The following is a 12,250-nucleotide window of genomic DNA, read 5'->3' on the forward strand; positions in this document are numbered from 1 at the left end:
TTTCTGTTGATAGCCTTTCTTAATTCCTTCAGTATTTTCATTATCTCCTTTTTGAACTTGGTATCGATTAGACTGAAGAGGTCTGTTTCATTGTTCTTTTAGGAGAATTCTCTTGATCTTTTAATTGGGAGTGGTTCCTCTGGTTCGTCGTTTTACTTATATTTCTCTTGCTCTATGAGTTTAGGAGAAACAATTATCTACTATGGTACTGGAGGGCTAGTTTTATGTGGGAATGTCCCTGCGTAGCCTGAATGGGTTTAATATTTTTCGTGTAAAGGCTATTTTTAGTATGGATGCCTGCCACCTCTTTCCTCAGTGAATGTTGGCCATTATCCCCTTGACAAGAGGTGTGACTGGTGTTGTGGTGACCAGAACCTGCACTGGATATTGAGCAAGGCTTCCTCTTTGCTCTGTGGTTGTCACTGCCCTGTTAGGGGCAGGATCTGCTCCTTAGTTGTTAGAGTAGAAGCCCCCAGATCTGTTTCTGAGCTGAGGTGTGAGGTAAGCAGGACTGGAGTGTTCCCACTAGGAGAGGATCCACTGAGTATTCATCCACCGGCGTTGTTCACTGATGAGTGTGCTCTGTTGAGTCACCTTTCACCCATTGTGCAAGCTCACAAAATACACTCTTGTTGGCACTATCCTTGGCCCCACCTCAACCGTGGGAATGCCGGCAATTGGCCCTGGTTCCTCTCAGGTGTCATTTTCACAAGGTCACCAGCACAGATCCACTGAAGTCAGGTCCCAGGTCATAGTAGTCCTGCACCTGGATCCACTGTGGGAGCTATAGAGGCAGTTCAGACCCTAGCCCAGCCCAGTTCCCATGTGCATGCACCCACAAAGCCCACAGATGCTCAGGCCAGACCAGTTATTGAGAGCATCCATTGTCCTTTTGGATGTCCCACAGGTGTTGAATTTACAAAGCCGGCAGGGGAGGTGTAAACACGTGGCTCACGCAGCCACAGGGAGAGATTTCAGCCCTGCTTCTGAAGTCGCATGGCCCCTGGGGCTCAGCTGTGGTTTCAGCCCTGCCTCTTCATGTGGGCAACCCATTGGCATCTGCTCCTGGGGCCTGATGAGGCGGTGGTTGGCACCGAAGCCTGCCTATGAGGCAGCTGAGGTGCGCTCTCCCAGAGACTGTGGAGGTGGGAGAAAGAGGCTGTAATGGCAGTCCCACCCCTCTCTTCCCAAGCCACTTAACAATGATGCTTCCCTTCTATGGTAGGCCCTGGCTTCTTCCACAAACACCACTGGTTGCAGCTGTACCACACTCCAGCCCCTTCGGGCTGTGTCCATGCCGCCAATGGCAGCTCTCTCTCTAGGTCTGTCCTCTAAGCTCCGAGTTTCAGCACCTAGTGCCCACCCTCACCAGTGGATGCACATCTCAGGCTGGGATGCGCAGCGTGGTAGCACGCTCTCTGCTCTGCCTGTCACAAACCGGTTGTTGCACTCTCCTCTTTAGCCTCTGTAGCTCCTTTTCTGTCCCAGATGATCTCCCTGCTGGTGAGGGGGCTTCCCAGGGTGCCGGAACATTTCTTCTTTTTCAGCTCCCTCCCAGGGCACAGGTCTTGTCCTGCTTCCTCTTTTTTTCTTTCTTTTCCTTTCATCCTACCAGTTACATGGAGATCTTTCTTGTCCTTTCAGGTGTTTGAGGTCTTCTGCTGGTGTTCAGTAGGTGTTCTGTGAGAATTGTTCCATTTTTAGATGTATTTTTGATGTATTTGTGGGAGGAGGTGAGTTTCACTTCCTACTACTCTGCCATCTTGATTCTCCCCCTTAAGGACTTTTCTAATATATAGAAGATGTTGCCCCAAATCCTCCTTGACTTTACACCTACTTAAGCCAGAAGACTGGGGGCAATGTCTCAGGTGTTTTTAACACACTGATTCACAATGTGAGAATTGAACTGAGTCTCTGCTAAGTCCCAGAGGAATTATTAGAATTGAATGGAGACTATAAAAACTCAGGTACTTCTTAGTAATAGCAATAAGCTCTTGGTATTCAAAGCTATTTAAGTCCTTACCAGTTATTGGATTGACACTCCTTTTAGTATATTTTAAGATTTATATATCTGAACAGGGTTATGGTGTTGGTTATACCGCACTGGTATGGACTGTGTAACCTTGTGAAAATTGGTTTTCACAGCCAGGGAAAGTACAGAGCAGATCTTAACTCTTCTCAAAATGCAGAGTGAAAGCATGGCCCAGATGGTTGGGGGCAAATCATCAAGTGAAAAGAACACATAACTATCTTTGCTCAGGGAGATTGCTCAGGCTCTTTGTCTTCAAAGCGTGACATGTGAAAATAAAGGGAGTGTTATTTTGAAGGGATAGAAATGTAGAAGTACTCAACATATGAACTATGTGGTACCCATCCTAGGCACCTCCCTGTTCATCTTATTGCAGAATAGATGGGCTCTCTGTCTCTGTGTGCCTCACCATAAGGGATGCCTGCATGGATGTCATCTTTCACATGGTATCACCCAAGATTTCTGGGATAAACCATTTCATGGCTAGAAAATGGAAGCATTCCTTGGTGGATTCAAATGAAAAGTGAGAACACAACCAAGTCCATTCCCAAAGGAGACATTGGAGGAGAATGGAGCTGGACTTATATGGTAGCATACATATTTTTGCCACATAAAAGTCCAAGCTCCTAATTTTGTTAAGCTGAAAACATCACTATCAAACATTTGGACATAATTTGTTAGAAAAATAGACACTGACACTTTTTTTTTCTGTATTGATTCATAAATGGGTCATAAAAATGTGACGTTATTAGAGATACATTAAATAAAGATTAGATAGGAATTAATTCCCAAACCCAGTACTAAGTCCAGTAGTTGGCTGGAGTGTGGTGCTTGCAGGAACTTCTGTCAGGTCTGTGCTTAAGCAGTTTGGGACAATTTTTGACAGCTGGGGTTCATTCTAAGTTAAATAAGTGATGACATGGTACTACATTCAGCATGGAGCACTTGGGTCATGTCTTATCATTTATTTTGTCAAGATCCTATTGGTCATGGCACATAACATCAGTCTTGGTAGGGACAGCACTTGGGGGAAAAATCTGCTTGTTGGGGATGTATTTTCCCTAGTTACTCACCATGATATCCGCCTTCCTTCCCTCCTTCCTATGGATGACCTTTAAATACTCCTCCTTGCATTAGAACCAAAGAGGGTTTTCAGGCCCTGGGCAGAAAAATGAAAGGCAGTCTAATGAGACTGCATGCTAAAGGTTGTCTTAATGTCTCCGAATATCAACAAAGATATTGATTAAGAATAATGCCAAAGGGAGTTCCCTGGTGGCCTAGTGGTGAGGATTCGCACTTTCACTGCAGAGGCCTGGGTTCGATCCCTGTTCAGTGAACCATCCTGCATGCTACACAGCGTGGCCAAAACTCAAAATAAATAAATGAATAAATAAGTAAATAAAAATAAAGAATTAAAAAAAGAGTAATGCCATAGAGGTCAAGGACTCCTAAGGTGCTAGCCCAGCCTTGCAATAGCCGACTTCAAAAATGATTCTTCTAGATTAGCCCATCATCTATTTCTAAATTAGACTTGAAAAGGCAGAAAATTCATTGACAGGTTAAAGAAGCCAGGTGGTGAGGATTTATCAGGGAAGGGATGTTTTCTCCAGCCACCTCAAGCCAAGTGAGGGGTCTTCAGAGAACCAGTTTGGGAACTTGAGGGGTGATCCCTGGGGCTTGGGGGACAATGGACCTAGTACCCAATCCCTTCCTGGGAAAGTCTACAAATGGAAAGTCATGTCTTCCTCTTGAAGAACACAAAGTCAGGGCTACACTGAAAAGTTCTACATGTCTGGAGTGGAGGGACAAGGATGTCTGATGTTATGAGCTAATGGCGGAGGTTTTTCTGGCATTGGTCATCTTTGAACGCTCTGCCCAAGAAGCCTGCTTGGGAGGTGAAATGACCCAGCAGAGGATGGACCCGAGGAAGCCAGGATGGAAGGGGGCTCAGAGGGAAGTTTTAAGCAGCTACCCTGAGTGTTCATCACCAACATAAGAACTGCAGGAGAGAGATCCTTAGTGACAAGAAGACCTTCAAAGAACCCTCCAAATTTCCCCCATGAGAGGAAAACAATCAGCATTGGTATCTGCTACACACAAGGAGCATCAGGGCCAGATAACAATCTGGCCAGGAAGATGTTCCTTCCCTCTTACCATTGTTCCCTGTAGTGGATGCTGTGGTATGCCATAGAGACGCTCTTCAGAAAAGAAAGGCTTATTCTCTCAGCTTTCAGGAGTGCTACCTGAAGATGGCCCTCAGCTGTCAGTTTTCTTTGGGGACTACCTCAGCCGAAGAAAACTGCCTTGCCCAAGGTCACAGCTCTTTCCAGGGGGGTAGTCCATACAAAGACTGATCAACATGGGGTACAAATGAATTCCCAGCCCCTTATTCCAACTCAGGCCAAGTTGAAGGGCCACCCCAGCTCCAGAGCTCCCCATTGGGTCATCTGAAGCCTTTGTTGGGATTGATCGGCCTCTCCCTTTGCCCCCTCCCTTCCACAGATGTTAATCCCCAAGGCTGCCCTTGCACAATAATCTCCATTTTAGAGTCTGCCTCCTGGGGAACCCAACCTGCAACATTCTTTATTCTAATGCCTGACCTGGAGGGGCCACAAACAGTGGTTACCAAGTGGTAGAGGAGGTAGAGCAGGTAGAGCAGCCTCCCTACCCAAGTGCAGGTTTCCAGGAAGATCTGTCAATTGCATGCAAAACTGGAGTACTGTGATTCTTAGACTGAATCTTCCTAAAATTAAAAAAAAATGACAAAAATAAACTATGAAACATGTTAGAAGTGTCCTCTATGAGCAAGGAAAGAACGGTTCCACAGCCTGAGTTTAACAGGGAGAAAGTGCACAGATGATTTCTACTCATTTAATGATTACAGTAGAATACATGTTAGGAACCTGGGTTTTGAAAATCAGTCCTGGGTTGGATTCCAAGTTCTGTCACTTACTTTTATGTGACCTTGAGCACTTCACTTAACCTCTTGAAGCCACAGTTTCTAGAATATGAAATGGAGGTAATAGTAAATTACTGTGAGGGTTAAATGAGAATGTATACAAAGGTCTTAGCACAGTGCCTGGCATGGAGTAAACATTCAAACTTGCTCCCTTCCTTATATACCCAGAAAAAACAAAAACACTAATTCTAAAAGATACATGCACCCAACATTCATAGCAGTACTATTTACTATTGCCAAGACATGAAAGCAACTTAAGTGTCCCTCTGTTGATGAATGGCTTAAGAAGATGTGGTGTATATATATACATATGGTGTATATATATATATATATATATATATATATATATATATATATATATATATGGGGTGTATACACATACACAATGGACTAGTATTCAGCCATAAAAATAACAAAATATTGCCATTTGCAGCAACTTGGATGGACCTAGAGAATGTCATGCTTAGTGAAATAACTCAGACAGAGAAAGACAAATACTATGTGATATCACTTATATGTGGAATCTAAAAAATATTACAAATTAATGTCTATACAAAACAGAAACAGACTCACAGGCATAGAAAACAAATTTATGGTTACCAAGGGTGGGGGAGGGACAAATTAGGGGTATGAGAATAACAGATACACACTATTATACGTAAAATAGATAAGCAACAAGGATTTACTGTATAGCACAGGGAATTATACCCAATAACTTGTAATAACCTATTACGGAATACAATCTGCAAACAAACAAACAAACGAACAAAAAACCCTGATTCACTATGCTGTCCACCTGAAACAAATACAATATTGTAAATTAACTATACTTCAAAAAAAAAACCCTTGCTCCCCTCCTGAATAAAGAGCTCCTGTGGTTTTAGAAAGATCCAGGCAAGGATCTTTTGGGATAGGGAGGGTGTGGAAAGTGATGTCTCAGGTTGGGCTCTGTCTCTTCTCACATACGAAGAGTGTGACAGGGTGAATCATAAAGAGAGTTTATATAAATCACATACCATTTTATTTCTCATAATAAAATTGTAAATAGAAGCGATGATTCTTTGTAACTCCAGCTGGCTTGTTGCAATTTTGTCTTCTTCTGAACTGTTTCATGACAATTTACATTCGATTTACTAGACCCACTAATCAGCAAAATCAGTTTTCCTTCTGTGTTTGCTATGCAGGTTCTTACCTAGCTGCTGATACCTGATTTTGTTAACTTGTTTCCTATCCTCCCCTCCTTTTCTATCTGAGTTCCTGGTCTGGAGATGTGTGTCCTTTTGTCTCTCGTGCACACTAAGGGACTCCTTGGCCAGGTTTTCTAGTTATAACTTGTTCCTTCCCCGCTGGGTTCACCGGCCTTCCTATTCCTTTGCTGGAATTTATAGCCTCCCTCATCCATCACTTGCAGGTAGATGAACACTGTGATGTCTGATGAGTGTAAGCCAGGGAGCTTTCTTCTTAGAGAACCTAAAAGTTTTGATTGCCTTTCTCTTATACTGTATACATTGGCTTTGAGATTCTCTGTCAAGACTTTGGGAAGTGTACATATTCAGGGGTAACTGAGGATTTTAGGAAGTACTTTACCATAATTCATTTTTTTCTGTCTACAAAATTCTAGTTGAACAATCATTTGGAATAACCCTAAGTATACTAATGGTTTATTATAGTAGAATTATAGTTTATGCATCTATATTTGTAAAATAAATAATTGGGTAACAGTAACAGGATTAAAAGGGAGGAAACTGCATGCACCTGTTACTATGATGGTAAGTGTAACATATTCCTTACAAATCCATTCCCAATAAAGAGACTGAAGCCTGCAGAGCTTACCTTTTCATTCTGAAGCTGGGAGTACAACCAAATTATAACCCTCAGTCCAGGTGTGTGTCAGATTCAGCTGGTGAGCTTTCAGAAGATATCCTGAACATGCACCTATTCCACAGTAACACCTTAGCTATATCAAATAAATTAGTATCTCTCTTCTAATCAGACCTTTTTATTTTATGTTTAACTCTGTTAAACAACAGTAAGAACCAGCTTCCTACCTACAACCTACTGGATTTTCCAAACCAAGGTTTCCAAACCTTCTCATCCAAGTTATATACCCCAAACTCTGGGAATGTTTATTCTTCAACAGCATAAAAACTCTGGGAATGTGTATTTTTCAATGCCTCATTGGAAACTACTGATTTAGTATTTTATTTCTTGACATTTGATCATTTCTTAATATTTGATCATAATCTCATGTTACCTGTGGTTTCATTAGAGTTTGTCTATTTTTAAGATTGTAAGTTCATTTACATTAGGGTTTATGATTTCTCCAAATTTTGAATGCTCATGATGGTTACCAAACTCTAAGTACACACTAGAAATTCAATACATGTTTGTCAAGTTGAAATTCTGAGTTCAATTCAGCAAAGCCAAACTCTATCTCCCTGCTAAGATCATCTAAATGTGTAACCACATTTTCTTTTTAGAATCTTATTTTTTAATTTTTTTAACATCTTTATTGGAGTATAATTGCTTTACAATGTTGTGTTAGTTGCTGCCGAAAAACAAAGTGAATCAGCTATATGTATACATGTATCCCCATATCTCCTCCCTCTTGCATCTCCCTCCCACCCTCCCTATCCCACCCCTTTAGGTGGACACAAAGCACCGAGCTGATCTCCCTGTGCTATGAGGCTGCTTCCCACTAGCTATCTATTTTACATTTGGTAGTGTATATATGTCCATGCCAATCTCTCACTTCGTCCCAGCTTCCCCTTCCCCTTCCTGTGTCCTCAAGTCCTTTCTCTATGTCTGCGTCTTTATTCCTGTCCTGCCCCTAGGTTCTTCATAAGCATTTTTTTTTTTTTTTTAGATTCCATGTATATGTGTTAGCATACGGTATTTGTTTTTCTCTTTCTGACTTACTTCGCTCTGTATGACAGACTCTAGGTCCATCCACCTCACTGCAAATAACTCAATTTCATTTCCTTTTATGGCTGAGTAATATTCTATTGTATACATGTGCCACATCTTCTTTAACCATTCATCTGTCGATGGACACTTAGGTTGCTTCCATGTCCTGGCTATTGTAAATAGAGCTGCAATGAACATTGTGGTACATGACTCTTTTTGAATTATGGTTTTCTCAGGGTATATGCCCAGTAGTGGGATTGCTGGGTCGTATGGTAGTTCTATTTTTAGTTTTTTAAGGAACCTCCATACTGTTTTGGGTCATTTTCTCCAGTTCATCCTTCTCCTGGTTCCCCTGCACCTGTAGCTGTGTTATAACATTCACCTGTCTGCTTCTCCAACCAGATGAAGCTTAAATAATTTTTAATGTTGTTTTGTTTTATCTTGTGTCTCCATGGCCTAGTATACATAAATTGCTAAAATGAATGCAATTTTGGAAAGAACTGGGGTGACTTGTGCATAACTAGAATAGAAATGTTCAAAGAGGGAAATGAAAGATATTTAATGTGCACCGTCCATCTTTGTATATCACTTTAATAGTTTTTACAACTTGAAACCAATCCATCAGACTGACATGTTGACAGGCAGTCTTGGTTCATGACAGATTAACTAATTCTTCATCTATTATTTATTCTCTGCCTACATTTAACAAAGTCATTTGCAAAAAAACAAAGATTAGAAAGATAACATCATTAAAACAAGGGCAAAGGACTAGAACCACATAATAAGGAGTGGCAGAAGGACATCACGGGCTTAGAAAACCTAAGACCAACAAAAGCTCCAGCAACTGAGCATAAAATTTAGCTCCAAGTTTTCTGAATTTCATTGTTGGATACTGAATATGTTACATTTTACCTTCAAAAGATATTGCATAATGTACAGAAGCTATCAACAGTGAACTTGGACAAGCATTGAGATGGTACACATCAGCATATATTTGTTTAAGTGATATACTACAGAAAAAAACTACTCTAATTGCCAGGAATACTGAATATCTACGAAGCCAGTAAATTCCTTTTTAGCACAGATGAACAAGTAGGGAATGTCAGAGGTGTCTAAATACTTTTATGACATTTACTAATTCCATATTATTGATGTCAATAACAATGGATTCTTATAAAGAACAAAAAGTAAAAGAAAGTTATGATCACTACCAGGGTGGAATAAAAATATAAGAAACCATATAAAGTACCTTCTTCATGGGTGCCCAGATTCAGTAAATATACGTCATTCTCACATCACTTTATTTAAGGTTAGATTTTAGTTTTGAGATTCTAGGAATGAGTGAGAGTTATGGTGTAACTTACATTATGATCAGATATTTCCTTTTTTATTCTTGAGTTGGACATACTTTATACTGGATACCATAAGAGACATATAAAAGACTGTCCCAGGTACTTATAATTTAATTTAGACTGTCAGGGTGATTTTGAAATGTTAATTCACTGTTCAGTGGCTGTAGGCATGAAGGCCAAATGAAGTGGCAATTTAAGCAATTGTCTGATTGATTTAATCCATCCACACTATGAATTAGGATAATTCAGATTTTTTTTCCTCCCAGAAGCTTTTAGTTGTACTAAGCATCCAGTTAATCTTTTCAACTATCCTCTTTACTTTTTTCTCATATAGACATTGGCTAATTCTTTGTGACACAGCCAATCAGACGTGTTGATATGATTTATCTGTCCAGTGCTCACTGCAAAGGCCAACTTTGTGATTAAACCATAGCAACTTGACAGATCCAATTAGGCAAAGCATTTTGATTAAGTCTCACTATTGGTTGGTTTTCAACTGAGTTGGCAATAGAACCAATGTTTTTGACCCTCAGAAATATCACAGAGGTATCTGATTTGGTTCTCCTTGTGTGAATAAGATGTGAGCCTCTAACAGTATAAACTCATTCTACTAGGGTCTCATCCTGGAGGCTAGTCAACTTCTCCCACTACTCACCAGCTTCTTTCCAGCTCTCTATGGGGCTCTCAGCCCAGCAGAGATGCCAGGAGCCCAAGCAAGACCAGACAGGTTTGTGTTGCGAGACGGTACTGAGAGTTGAGCCACCCTTGAGTTTCAGCCATAGTGTTGTCTCTTGTTAGCTGTGTCTCTTGGGCAAGTTAATCTTCCTGAGTCTTTGTTTCCTCATCTGAAACATGGGAATGGTTATGTTTACTTTGCAGGGTTTTTGTGAGAAACAAATGATATAATACCTTTGATGCCAGTGACCAGCAAAGTAGGCACTGAAAAAAAATGAGAACTGTTAGTCTAAAATAAGTTTGTATGCACATAAATATACTTTGTTAATAATTTAACTTAACATTTAAAAAATCCTCATTGTCATTTTATAACTAATCAATAACAACTACATGGCTTATTACATGGGGGTGGGTTGGGGGGGAGGAGAATAGGTGGAGCACTGAGGATTTTTAGGGCCCTGAAAATATTCTGTGACACTGTAATGATGGATAATGTCTTTATACATTTGTCCAAACTCACAGAATGTACAATACCAAGAGCAAACCCTAAGGTAAACTATGGACTTTGGGTGATTACGATGTATCAATGTAGGTTCATCAGTTGTAACAAATGTACCATTCTGGTGAGTGATTTGATAATGAGGGAGGCTGTACATGTGCAGAGCAGGTAGATACGGGAAATTTCTGTATTTTCCCCTAAATTTTGCTAAGAACCTAAAACTGCTCTAAAAAATAAAGTCTTTTTAAAAAAAGTGACGCAATCTTAAGCTGCTGGATCAACTTGACAACAAAGGATAGAGTTTCTCTTGGGTCAATGTTTTAATATGATCTTTCATAGTGTGAGGGTAATTAGTGAGGACATAATGCACGCTACCAAGGAAGGTCTAATTATTGAAATGATTTTTTTCATCAGTAATAAACCTTTAATAAAACCTGGTAATACTTAGTAAAAATAAACACATAAAAAGTAAAACGTTAAGTACTAAGGAGTATTCATTTGAGATATTTTGATCTTATGTGGTTAAAAAAAAATCCTTTATTTAGAGTCAATGAACACAGCTTGTAGCCCAGATTCTGATTTATTAGATACATGGCTTTGAGCAGGTCATTTAATCTCCATGAGCTTCAGTTTCCTCCTTTCAAAAAACGGAGATGTTAGCAATTACCAAGACTACTTTCAGATAATTTTTCCATGAAGTAAACATGATAAAGGGTATGAAAACATGCTACAAATGTAAATATTATGGAAATGTAACATATTATTATTGTTATGAAAGGCTTAATAAAATACTCTCTGTTACTTCTTGATACTTTCAGCCTACTCTAGCCTTAATTCAGACAATGTTAACAATTTCTGGCCAATGGTATCTAAGTCTAAGTTTGAAATCAATAGATGTTGATGGCTCACATATGTTTTACTTGAAAATTCTACACAGTTTGAAAGCATTATGTAAAATACCAGTAGTGACTTTACCAATACCAAGTAAAGTATTTATAGAATAAATATAAACATTAATGAGACGCAAATTTGTTGCTGAGTGCAGTTTCTATGATTAATTAGAAGCAATCAAGGTTAATTGATAAACTGCCAATGAAAATGAATAACATTATTAGAATAACATAAAGAACATTCCTGTGGCTTAATGTTCTAATAACAATAACATAGCACTCTATACTTTATACAGTGTTTTCTTATGTATTATATAATTTTATCCCTGTAGCAATCATTTGAGGTAGTAGTGATTAATCTCCATTTATTAGATAAACGTGAAGCCTATTGAAATCAAACAAAAACCATTTAGCACTGTAAAGGATCAGGTGTGGTCCCAGTTCCCAAAGAAGCCAATGTACTAATAGGATAGATAATCATAACATCTATGCTGCCTTAAGAACATATAAGAGCTATGAAAATGTATAGGAAAAAGTGCTATGGGAGTTAATTATAAATTCAATAATATTTACACATTTCAATAATATTTTTTAGTGTAAGATTATCATATTGTAATTGGCCACCTTCAGAAATATTATCTTCTCTACAACAGTTTGAATTGAGTTCAGTTTCATGTAAAATTCTTTTTTGAAGGTCCACCAGAAAATTCCATATGAATGTCATAATCAACGAATTTGGACAGGGATCCAAGAGAGAGAAAAAAACTGTGAATATGATTGCACCCAGGTTTATTTAAAATTGTTGAATCCATTTTGATGTCTGGCACTGTATACTAAATAGATTAAATATGAAACAGTACAAAATCTATGCTTTGCCTGATATTTTTGATCATAAAAACATTATCTATGAATTGATTATAATGCTCAATTCAGTAGTTT

This window comes from Eubalaena glacialis, chromosome 3 (assembly GCF_028564815.1).
Source record: "Eubalaena glacialis isolate mEubGla1 chromosome 3, mEubGla1.1.hap2.+ XY, whole genome shotgun sequence".
In the NCBI taxonomy this organism is placed as follows: domain Eukaryota; kingdom Metazoa; phylum Chordata; class Mammalia; order Artiodactyla; family Balaenidae; genus Eubalaena; species Eubalaena glacialis.